Consider the following 12976-nt stretch of genomic DNA (forward strand, 5'->3'; position numbering starts at 1 on the left):
TGTTAAATGTGGTCAACTTCTTTCCAGAAACATCTGTCATTAGTCACGAAAAACGGATGTTGATTCACCCCACAATGTTTTGGTTGAAATCATCAAACCACTGCTATCCAAAAGTTAAGGTCTTCCGACTCTGCCCCGACAGACAATGCTTGGATAGGAAAGGATCAGCAAGGCGGTATTTCAATGCTTTTCTTTTTGTTTTTTAAGGGAGATAAGACACCTCTACCAGCGGCTTTCTCCTCTCCCCAGTGACAACATATGAACACTCGACCAACCTCAGTGTTTTTGTATACGACGAAGTTAGGAGAGTTCTCTGCTTAACGAACGTTTGGCCAACACCTTCTCCTTGTATGAGTAGCTTTATACCAATTCTCATTGTCCCCCACTTGGATAACACATCCTTTCACCCTAAACAGGTGCAGCATTTTGCGGTAAAATCACTATAATACCTTTAATCATAATTGAATAAGAAAACCATGATCCTTTTGACTAATACAACATTTTGTATAAAGATCACAAACCATTCAGAGCAACAAGCGCACAATAATAAAGAACAAAAAAGCCCTGTAGTTTAGATCCTATCGTAGTTCTTATTTTAGATCGCCCCTATTATGATAACAGGGGTATTCACTAGGAAAACAAAAGACAAAGATCTCACGGAGCCCAATCCTAAAAATAGCCGTATTCATCACAATCCCTCACTGCCATTACGACACTCAAGAGGAAGAATGAGGGGAATGTGGAAGCCGAGAATACATTTATGCTTAATAAAATGAGACCAAGAATGATTTTACTGCATTGTTTCCCCCTTTCCTTCTCATATCCTAGTAGTGGCATCCGAGGTTTTAAAACTGGAGTAGGATTCTAACTTCCATCATGTTGTAAGTCTACGGATCCGTGTCTGCGGCAGCACTAGATTGGAAAGCTTGTACCAATTGATGGTGGTTTTATAGTCTGTTTACACTGGCAGACCGTAATAAACAATGTGCACTGAGCAATCTGTAATAGTTTGATCATTGCGCAGAAGCTGCCAAAGTTCTCGGAAGAGCGAGTTTACACAGGACGATGCACCGCTGAGAATGATGAGCTTTTGTGCTGCTCAAAAAGATCATTCACCAGATGAGTAAGCAATTTGCTGGTTCATCAGCTGATCGGCAGCCTGTTTACACTGCAAGATAATCATGAAACAAGTATTAAGAACGCTCGTTCACGATTATCTTACATTGTGACTGAACCGTTAGAAAGCATTTATACATGTCTACTTGCAACCTTAGACCTCTGCCAATTGGCTATATATTTACCCATTGACAGTCATAACAGCTCCCCGTGCACACAGAATACCATGTACGCTGCATATAGACTGACATTGTTCTCGGCAGCTCAAGTCCTGTTTACACAAAATGAGGTGCTGTCGAGAACAATGATTTTTAGGCTATGTGCGCACGTTACGTAAATACATGCAGTTACGCTGCGCATTGTAGCGCAGAGTAACTGCATGCGTCCTGCGTCCCCTGCACAGTCTATGGAGATTGTGCAGGGGCCGTGCGCACGTGGCGTTTTAGAGCGCAGCGCTTCGGCTTCTGCCGAAGCGCTGCGTTCTAAGAAGTGACATGTCACGTCTTCCGTGCGCTTTGCCGACAGCTCCTGCTCTGTCTATGGCAGGAGCTGCAGGCAGAGCGCATGGAATCGGCTTTTTTTTTTTTTTCACTACGGACATTTCTGCAGCGATTTAAAGCGCACATGTGCTCTTCAGATCGCTGCAGAAATTTCTGCAGTGACTGTACGCAACGTGCGCACATAGCCTTAAAGCAAGCTTAAAAATAATTTCACCTGATGGAAAAAGCATTTTGCTCGTTCCTCAGGTAATCGACAGCCTGCTGGGACTGCATGATTATATGGAAACAAGCGTTCCAAGCAACGCTTATTAATTATAAGAGGTTTGTGTACATGAGCCCTTAATTTGGCACTTCATACAGCATTTAACAATTTTGCATTTGTGTAGGGTATTCAAAACTTCTATACACCTTAAAGAAAGTTATAGGACATTATGTTTTAATGTTTAATGATAAAACAAACAGCTCTGTATACACTACCATGTGAACGTCATTGGGGCAATGGCCATTTAAATTTTGCTTCAATTTCTCAATTACTTGTCAGGTTTTCACACCATGCCTGTTTTAAGGACTTGCATTTCTTATGTAATAACGACTCGGCAATATTCTCTTTCTGCATTGTGCAGTCCTTTCCTATTCCTACTGGTGGTACAGAAATAAATTGACCACGGGGAGTTACATTCCCCTTATCAATGGGTTGAGTGGCTATACAGTCAGATAGTATCCACTTAGTGCTGACAGTGCCAGGGTGGGTTTTGGGTCACACTTTGAGAATGGGGTATGGTACCATCGAGTTGTCAATTTAGGCCTATGACACACGGCGAGAAAATCGGTGCGAGTGGAGTGCGATAAAACATTGCATTCCACTCGGAACAATATTAGCCTGTGTGTCAGCGCACATGAGCACTAATCGGACCGAGAAAATAATCGCAGCATGCTGCGACTGTAATGCGAGAGTCTTTCTCTCGCACCCATTCAAGTATATGGGGCGAGAGAAAAATTGCACTGCACTCGTGGAACACCGGTGTACCGCAATTGCAGAGCAAGAATCGTAATAGTCGGCTACAGAGGAGAGAGGGAGATAAATCCCTCCCTCCCCTCCTCCATGCCGGCCCTCTCCTCCGCAGCACTGACCCGTCCCTCCTCAGTGCCGGCCCGCCCCCACAGCTGAGGTCCAATCGCACAGTCGGACCTCAGTCGCAGGGACACTCTCATGACACTCGGCTCCTGCTGTACTGCCAGCGTGAGCCGAGTATCATGCGAGCATCGCACTAGTGCCTCGTGTGGCCCCAGCCTTATTCAAACATTTCCAGAAGTAATAACAGATTAAACAGCGAAATTGTGAAAAACGAGTATGTTAGGAGGAAGGACAGATTGTTTGTGACTACACAGACATCATAAAACGATGTACCATGCTAATCTGCCACTTCAGGGTAATAGGTGAAAAGATAATCTCTGCATCAGGCCCATCTCTGTTCTTTCAGATGCGACAAAAGCAACAAAATATATATATTTTTTTAAATGTGCCACGTAAAGAGTTAAAGAAGTTGCCACTACTTTAACAATGATGACCTTTCCTTAGGATAGGTCATCAATGTCTGATTGGCCGGGGTCCGATATCCCCGCACACCACTAATCAGATGTTCCCAGCCCCGGCAGCAGCAGCCAGAAACGCTCAGTTCCAGAGCTGCCCCATCTTCTGATAGCAGCAGCAGCTAGATACTGTACATCCGCCTCCTATTGATTTCAATGGGAGGCGGAAATTTAGTACCTGGCTGCAGCCACTATCAGAAGACTGAGCAGCTCCAAAACTGAGCATTTTCGTCTGCCTGCTACCGCCATCATTCTGTCTGGTGTTCAAGCCTGCTCCTCTAGTCATGTTTCATATTTACCAGTCCCCACCTTACTCCTCCAAATTTCACCCACAACCAATTGCCCGGAGCTCCCAGGCATGAATGATGTACTGTGATGAATGGAGATTTGTCTTTCAACAAGACAATGATCCAAAACATAAAGCAAAATCTACAATGGAATGGTTCACAAATAAACGTATCCAGGTGTTAGAATGGCCAAGTCAAAGTCCAGACCTGAATCCAATCGAGAATCTGTGGAAAGAGCTGAAAACTGCTGTTCACAAACACTCTCCATCCAACCTCACTCAGCTCCAGCTGTTTGCAAAGGAAGAATGGGCAAGAATTTCAGTCTCTCGATGTGCAAAACTGATAGAGACATACCCCAAGTGACCTTCAGCTGTAATCGCAGCAAAAGGTGGCGCTACAAAGTATTAACTTAAAGGGGATGAATAAGGCTATGTGCGCACAAAGCGTTTTTCGCTGCGTTTTTGCACGTTTTTCGGGTGCGTTTTTGGCCTTAAAACTGCAGGACTTTGCTTCCCCAGCATAGTCTATGAGTTTTCATTTTTGCTGTCCGCACACATCTGTTTTTTTTACCTGCGTTTTTGAGTTAAAAAAAAAAAAAATGGACATGTCAGTTCTTTCCTGCGTTTTTCTGCGTTTTCCCCTCATGCAATGCATTGTAAAAATGCAGCAAAACGCAGAGATCAAAAACGCACCAAATCGCGGCAAAAACGCATGCGTTTTTTGATGCGTTTTTTCGACGCAGGTGCGTTTTTGTGCGTTTTTAGCGGCCAAAAACGCACAAAAACGCAGCGTCAAAAAGATGCAGTGTGCGAACCTAGCCTAATATTGCACGACTCAATTTTCAGTTTATTATTTTTTATAAAAGTTTAAAATAAGCAATACATTTCGTTCCACTTCATAATTGTGTCCCACTTGTTGATTCTTCACCATAGCATTAAAGTGTAATGGCCGTGTCTAACCATACAGGGACGGGACATGGTATGATCATGCCTCATTTCCTGGGCCAGGGAGGAAGTAAAAAAAACTATACAGACATTTCAGCATGGGATCGCAAATTATTCTTTTTCTTTGAGGTAAAACATTTTTTAAAAAAAGGGAAGGGAAATGTTTTACCGCACAAAAAGAATCAGCCATGAGTCCCGGGCTGGAATGTCTGTATAATCTTTTGTGTCCTCCTCTGAACATACCCAGACCCTCCACAGCTTCTCTAGCTCAGGATACAACTATTGTGGCTACTACGTACAGGTGTTATTTCCAGAAACAAAAAGAAGTATGCATCTAAACAAGTCACAGTGGCCAGTTGCAAGATTTCAATTTTGCTTGTTTTTTTTTTTATATATATATAAATTGTGCTATGTAGAAAAATAATACATTTAACAAAAAAACCTAATTTAAAGGCGTTGCTGAATTATTTTATTATGGCTCACCATTGGTTAGGTAGATGTAAATCCAGCTGTCCCAGAAGAAAGGCTAAAGGCCGCTTTACACGCTGCGACATCGCTAGCATCAGCTAGCGATGTCGCATGCGATAGCACTCGCCCCCGTCGGTGGCGTGCTATGTGGTGATCGCTGCCGTAGCGAACATTATCGCTACGGCAGCGTCACACGCACATACCTGTGCAGCAACGTCGATGTGACTGGCGAACCGCCTCCTTTCTAAGGGGGCGGTTCGTTCAGCGTTACAGCGACGTCACAGCAGCGTCACTGAACCGCCACCCAATAGAAAAGGAGGGAAGGAGATGAGCGGACGGAACATTCCGCCCACCTCCTTCCTTCCTCCTTTTCCGGTGGACGCAGGTAAGGTGAGGTTCCTCGTTCCTGCGGTGTCACACGTAGCGATGTGTGCTGCCACAGGAATGACAAACAACATCGTACTGCAGCAGCAATGATAATTGGGAAGAGGGAGGCATGTCACCGATTAGCGATTTTGAATGTTTTTGCGACAATTCAAAATCGCTCATAGGTGTCACACGCAACGACATCGCTAACGCGGCCGGATGTGCGTCACAAATTCCGTGACCCCAACGACATCGCTTTAGCGATCTCGTAGCGTGTAAAGCCAAAATCTGCATTACACCTTTTTTTTTATTTGAAAGCAAAAATAAATCCTGGAAATATCAATAGGTTTTATTCAAACAAAACCAATTTCCTCAGCTATGAGGGCTGGAGTTTATTTGGCCTGTGAACGGCATATTTCCTTTGTTCTAGACCTCACAGTGACAATGTATACAGCTCAGCATTTTCAGGCAACATACAATCTAACAGACATCCCAATTTTCGTTCTACTATTTCATGTGGCGTCTACATATAGATATTTAACAATGTGATCTGGCCTTCTTGACATTTTTAATACATTTCTGAACATACAAACAGTTGGAACCCTACAATACAACACATACAAAATAATATAAGTTCTAAAATAAACAATAAAAATAAAAAAACTACTATGGCACACTACATACTTACTAATAACAGGAAAAAAAACATTCATCAAAAAAAATCTACTTGGCGCTATCATCCACCCTACATGCCAACCTTTGCTCAGCCCTGCCACCTGTTCCTTCCTCCTCCTCGACCTGCCAGGCACTCTTGTCATGGAAAACAATCTGAGAAGGAACTAACCTTCAAACGAAAGAATATGCAGTGTAACTATAGCCGAGTATTAGATCAACCATGCCTTAAATGACACAACATCTGTTACCTGAGAGAGCCTTTTGATGTTGACATATCGAATTGAATACTCACCGATGGATCTCGCCATGCTTCGGTTAAGTAGAGCATTGTGCAAGAGGGGGGACCACGCAACCCAGGGCTGACAGGTCAGGGGTCCTGAGGGGAACTGCTACTGAAACACAACGTATCCTTGTGCTGAGCTGGGTTACTTAATGTGAGACTGCTGACATTAGATCACAACAGGAAAATCTGTGTTACAATGCCAGGAAAGCCAGCTCCACCCAATCACCTCCGCCAAAACTTCTAGCAGCCCGAGTCCGGCTACAGATAGAAAGGCCTTTTCTCAGATTCCTGCTGAAGCTGAATGAAAGGCAGCTCAGGATAAGCTTCTTTCACTACAGCATCTCTAACCTGTATGGGGCAAGATCTGGTAATGGAGATGTGGAAAGTAGGATAAGCTCAGCTTTCTCTGTAATTAATCCACAGCTGAATGAAACTCACCAGTTCCCATGAATGCAGCAGGAAGCTGACCTGCCACCGGCAGAATGCTTTACATATTAAGCAATGCAGGACCTACCAGCAGCCACATACATAACCAATCCAATGCACATGCTAATGTGACAAAGACGGAGACAAGCAACTCTACAATGGAGGACAATATAAAGTATACATACACTTCTGATGCTCTCGATGTCTATACACCATTAATATAGCCCCACGAGGGTCATATCATATAATATACATATAGCAAACAAGTCTTAACATAATCCTTTCTTAAATGTAGCCATAGAATGAAGGTTGTAAATGATGTTCTGGCATAAGCACAAAATAAGAACAGAGAGTGGTCCCACATTGAAAGTTAAGCCCCCTGCACACATTAGACCAGGGGTCCCCAACCTGTGGCACGAGAGCCACAAGTAGCTCGCAGGCCCGTTATGTGTGGCTCGCGATGGTCTTCCAGCTTGGTGCATAAACTCTAGGTCTAGCAAACAACTATGAAGAGGAGGTCTCAATTTGTTGACTTTTGTGAGTAGCCCCAAATAGAAGAGTAGATCTGAAGTGGGATAAGGTAGGTACCCCTGGATCTTGGTACACTGCCTCTGTGTGATTTCTGTGGAAAAACATTTGATGTCATTACACTGGTAATGGTCACTACTGAGAAGGGGGCAACGGCTGGATGAGTCTCGTGAACCTCTCTCAGAGCTGAATATGGCTCCCAACCATCTTTCAGAGCTAGATGTGGCTCTCAGAATGGTTGGGGACCTCTGTATTAGACTAATGTCAGCCAAATATGAAGATATCGATGAGTTCGGATGACTAACTAATGTGCACGAGGACCCTGGACAAATTATTGTTTGGGGGAAATATCGTTTCAGCATATCCGATTTCACACTGCCGACTCTTTTGTTCTCACAGAGATAAGATAGCTATCTAATATGTATGGTGGGGCTTGTGTGTTAGTGTGATAAAATGCATTGTACTTCTATCTTGACATGGAGACAGCCTTGTAGTTTAGTTATGACAAATGATATTTATATAAAAGTTATCAAAAGGGTTGTCAGAGCTGGAGGTATGTAGTATATGGCAGTGATTGAGCGCAAATATGTTTCTGGGCTTATAATGAATAGCACAATTTCCAAATATTAAAATCAGCCTCTCAGCCACCTACAATAGTCACTAACTTTCTGTACTTTAAAAGGGTGGACCGAATCCTGAAGAAATTTCAATCTAAATCCCTATTTATTGCCCCAATCTAAACTAATTTATTATACGACTGCATTAAAAATGTCCTACTCTTTCCTGACTACTATTGATTTTTTTCCCTACTTAACTGATGACTCTTCACGTGAGAGAATCCGAGTGAAGGGTGGAATTCTCAAACAAAGCATCATCAGGGGGCAGAGACTGCCGTCACTGTCACAGCCTCTTTCTCCTCCCTGAAAAGAATAGTCATCAGTGACGTTCATTTCAGGGGCTGGGCTGGTTCCTGCATGCTGTCATTGTGCAATTTACACAGTGATAGTGTGGTCTGTGCTGCCGCCTCAGATCAGTAGAGCCGACAACATAAGATATATATAATTCTTGGCAAAAAAATCCAACCACACGGAAAGCTTTTGGTTTTAAATGGACAAACTAATATGAACATAGCACTTAACCAGATAGTGTTCAAGCCCTCTATGTTTTTTGGAGATTAAAACATTTATTTAACATTTAGTCCTTTTCTATATTGCATTATTAAATGAAAATGAAAACGGATAGTGGTCTTACCATTTTTTTGTTATGTTTTATGTATTAAAATGATTGTTTTTAAGGGATATATAAAAATAATGAATGTCACATGTACTTGGTTTCCCCTCCCCTTCTCCTTGGCGGTCTTTTTAGATTTTTGTGTATTTAACTGCATGCTTGTCTGCAGTTATCTTTACATGTGGTTGGTCCTGAGGAAGGAGTCAGTGTAGACTCTGAAATGCGTTGACAAAACCACTACTAATAGCGATGAGGGGTGCTCGGTTACTTGTGGAGCCCCTGAGGCTTTTCTCGCCACAGAGATACTGCACCTCATCCAGAGGTGTGGTATCCCATCCTGGGTAAGAAGCTCGTCATCTACCGGTTCACAGACAAAACCTGCACACACCAATTGTTAGGTCACACACTGGGTCAGGGTTTAAGGCAGATACCCCATTAATGTTGGGAGTAGCAGTATACCTGGTTATGGGGCCTTAAGTCCCATTCACTGACATAGAGGGGTGTAGCCTGGAAGGGGGGAGTGTAGGAGGAGTCAGTGGGTTAGTTAGAAAAGCCAGCTAGTTCAAGTTTGAACTGGGCAGTCTGTCAGAGAAGTGACAGTGGACAGGGGTCTGTGACAGGAGGTCTGACAGAAAGGAGTGAGGAGACTTGGTTTTTGTGGTGAAGACCCTGGGGCCCTGCTAGGTCCAGGTGACACCGAGGAAAGGGTTCCAGAGTGCCACGGATGTGCGGGAGGCCGCCATGGACTTGTTCCACCAAGAACACCAGGGTGGAGGAATCTGGTCGCAACAACGGGGACGGTCCCCAGATTAAAGGCCGCTTTACACGCTGCAATATCGGGACAGATATCGCTAGCATGGGTACCCGCCCCCATCCGTTGTGCGACATGGGCAAATCGCTGCCCGTGGCGCACAACATCGCGCGGACCCATCACACTACTTACCTGCCTACCGACGTCGCTGTGACCTGTGAACCACCTCCTTTCTAAGGGGGCGGTTTGTTCAGCGTCACAGCGACGTCACAGCAGCCGCCGCCCAATAGAAGCGGAGATGAGTGGGACGTAACATTCCGCCCACCTCCTTCCTTCCTCATTGCCGGCGGCCACAGGTAAGGTGAGGTTCCTCGTTCCTGCGGTGTCACACATAGCGATGTGTGCTGCCACAGGAGCGATGAACTACTTCGTACACCGATCAGTAGCGATATTTGAGAATGGACCCCCGTGTCACCGAAGAGCGATTTTGAACGTTTTTGCGACAATTCAAAATCGCTCATAGGTTTCACATGCAAAGACATTGCTACAGCGACCGGATGTGCGTCACAAATTCCGTGACCCCAACGAGATCGCTCGGGTGATGTCGCAGCGTGTAAAGCCCGCTTAAAGGAAGAAAACATTTCCCTTTAGCAATCCGAAGGCTCGGGAGATTGCTTCAGGCACCCGAGGCCACAACCTGCCACCCATCACCTGCAAGGGGGAGCAATAAAAGGACTAAGGTCAGCCACCCTTTGGACAGGCATGGTGGCGGAGGCGCAGGACAGTCTAGTGAAGGTCGGCGCTAGTGAGACGGCCAGGGAAGGCACATTGAGGGGTGCACAGGTACTGACCATTGAGCTATTCGGGATCGACGGAGGCCCGGAACAGTGAATCCTGGCATACCACGGGTAACCGGTCAGCTGCAGTATTGGAACCAACAGTGAGTAAAAACAGCTTAACTGCAAGCCCTGTGTCGTCTACTTTGTCCTGCACCTCATCAACATCCACCATAGACTTTACAAACTCTTGCCCCAGGGTACACGCTCCACCTGTGGGGAGCAAGAAACACCTCAGCTGCCACAACATCAGCCCCGGAGGTCCAGTCCAGCAGCCGCCGCTCCAAAGCCGCAATTCACAAGTGGCGTCAAGAATCTTATACAAACTTTATTACCATCTTCCCCACACCGCCATTTTAATTGACTCCACCAGGGTCACGGAGTTGGGCCCCACCACCACTGACCTCCCTGGCCTAGTGCGGCCAGACACAGAGTCACCTAAGGCCCTGGGGCGGGCGAGTCATACTCGCAGAGCTCGGCCGAGTATCATGGGTGCTCGGATGTTTTGTCCATGAAACAACAACCACATCACACAGGCTTACTTCACAGCAAGAGTGCAGGCACCCCAGGAGAGCTAGTCACAGTCTTATTCCCCCATTCAATAGTAGTATAGGGTTCATAATAGTAGGATAGGGAATTGGTAATGCAGCCATATTAGAAATTCCTGTAGAGTGGGGCAATAGATAGCTGGGATTCAGATTAGAATTTCTTTAGCCTTCAGACCACCCCTTTAACGTCAAATATAAGATCATTACAGGAGGAGAAGAAGCAGATTTCACTAATAAGATAAATCACTTTTCACTGATTGTTGCAAAGAATAATTAATAAAACAACATTTACTCTTTAACGGAAAAAAACTACAATAAGTAATCTTGGAATTTCTGCACTGACCACTGAGACTTCTATAGACTCGCACTTCCTGTCCTTTCAGGAAGGGTTTTCAGCAGATTCCATATCAGAGGCCGGATTACAAAGATAAGCAGAACGTGTATATACAGCTAATAACACAGAGGCCACCCATCACAATAGGTGATTTCTGACCTTTCATGATGACCTCTGCACACACAGACTTATTAAACACTTCAATTGACAAGACTGGCTCAGGATACAACTATTGTGGCTATGTACAGGTGTTGTTTCCAGAAACAAAAGGAAGTATGCGTCTAAACAAGTCACAGTGGCCAATGTAAAAATTGCAAGATTTTAATTATTGGGGGGTTTTAACCCCTTCAGCCCCGGGGCACTTTCCGTTTTTGCGTTTTTGTTTTTTGCTCCCCTTCTTCCGAGAGCCGTAACTTTTTTATTTTTCCGTCAATCTTGCCATATGAGGGCTTGTTTTTTGCGGGACAAGTTGTACTTTTAAATGAAATCATAAGTTTTACCATATGGTGTACTGGAAAGCAGCAAAAAAATTCCAAGTGTGGAAAAATTGCAAAAAAGTGTGATGGCACAATAGTTTTTGGGATGTTTTATTCACGGTGTTCACTATATGGTAAAACTGATGTGTGGGTATGATACCTGAGGTCGGTGCGAGTTTGTAGACACCAAACATGTATAGGTTTACTTGTATCTAAGGGGTTAAAAAAAATTCACAAGTTTGTCCAATAAAAGTGGCGCACGTTTTGCACCATTTTCCGAAACACGTAGCGTTCTTATTTTTTGGGATCTATGGCTCAGTGACGGCTTATTTTTTGCGTCTCGAGCTGATGTTTCTAATGGTAGCATTTTTGCGCAGATGCTACGTTTTGATCGCCTGTTATTGCATTTTGCGTAAAACTTGCGGCGACCAAAAAACGTAATTTTGGCGTTTGGAATTTTTTTGCCACTACGCCGTTTACCAATCAGATTAATTGATTTTATATTTTGATAGATCGGGCATTTCTGAACGCGGCGATACCAAATATGTGTATATTTATTTATTTTTTAACCCTTTAATTTTCAATGGGGGGAAAGGGGGGTGATTTGAACTTTTAGGTTTTTTGTTTTTTTTTTAATTTTTTAAAACTTTTTTTTTACTTTTTTTATTTTATTTTACTAGTCCCCCTAGGGGGCTATAGCAATCAGCAATCCGATCGCTGATCGCTATCTGCTGATCACAGCTATACCGCTGTAATCAGCAGATTCAGTCACTTTCTTTCTTCCTCTGCTCCGTGCCGAGGAAGAATGAAAGTGAAACTTCGTAGCACCAGGCGTCATCACATGACCCTGTGCTACGATGGCAACCACCGAACGTCACGTGATCACTCACGTGACGTCCGGAGGGGGCGGCGGTAAGTAAAAAAGATGGCCGCGCGCATGTAGATCTCGCTGCCAGACTTTGGCAGCGAGATCTAAGGGGTTAATGTTCCGGGTGGAATGCGATTCCACTCGGAACATGTAGGCACACATGTCAGCTGTTGAAAACAGCTGATATGTGTGCCGATCCACGCCGCCTGCCCGCGGCAGGGGGCGGGGCTTACCGGGACACGATCCATGACGGAAAGATCCGTCCATGGTCGTGAAGGGGTTAATACAGATTGGGCCATGTAGAAAAAAATACATTTAACACAAAAACCTAATTTAAAGCGGTTGTCCGGTCCAAAATGACAAGTCTGCAGTCACTCTATGTATCACTCTATGGGACTGCAGACTCGTGAATGCTCACATCGTACACACTGTGTGCTACGAGGAGCCACTGGTTTCTGAGCCGGGAACAGCACTTACATGACCACAATTGTGCGATATGCATGCTCCCAGCCAGAACCCGACTATTGGGTGCAGCCTTACTCCATACAAGTGTATTGAGAGGGCATGTCCGACTAGTAGGTGCTGCCGTGTAGTGGACGCGGCCTTGCTCAAAACACTTTATTCAGTGAGGCTGCACCCACTAGTCAAAAACCGGCAAATCCTCCCAGAGCACAATGTGTGCGCTGGGAAGATTCATAAGTCTGGAGTCACATAGAGTGATACATAGAGTGACTGCAGGCTTATCATTTT

The 12976-nt window shown here is 44.6% G+C and overlaps 1 protein-coding gene across 5 annotated transcripts in view; it reads right to left on the minus strand.

The window, feature by feature from the left end:
• MID1 (midline 1) overlaps positions 1-12976 on the minus strand; it is a 637342-nt gene that overhangs the window by 176341 nt on the left and 448025 nt on the right. Inside the window, exon 1 of one of the 5 annotated variants that reach the window (XM_075335496.1) lies at positions 6239-6375. The exons of the other annotated variants lie outside the window; for them this stretch is intronic. The gene's annotated coding sequence lies outside the window, so the exon portion shown is untranslated. Of the gene's footprint in view, positions 1-6238; positions 6376-12976 lie in introns of those variants that run through there. 5 annotated transcript variants of the gene reach the window in all.

This window comes from Anomaloglossus baeobatrachus, chromosome 2 (genome assembly GCF_048569485.1).
Source record: "Anomaloglossus baeobatrachus isolate aAnoBae1 chromosome 2, aAnoBae1.hap1, whole genome shotgun sequence".
In the NCBI taxonomy this organism is placed as follows: Eukaryota; Metazoa; Chordata; class Amphibia; order Anura; family Aromobatidae; genus Anomaloglossus; species Anomaloglossus baeobatrachus.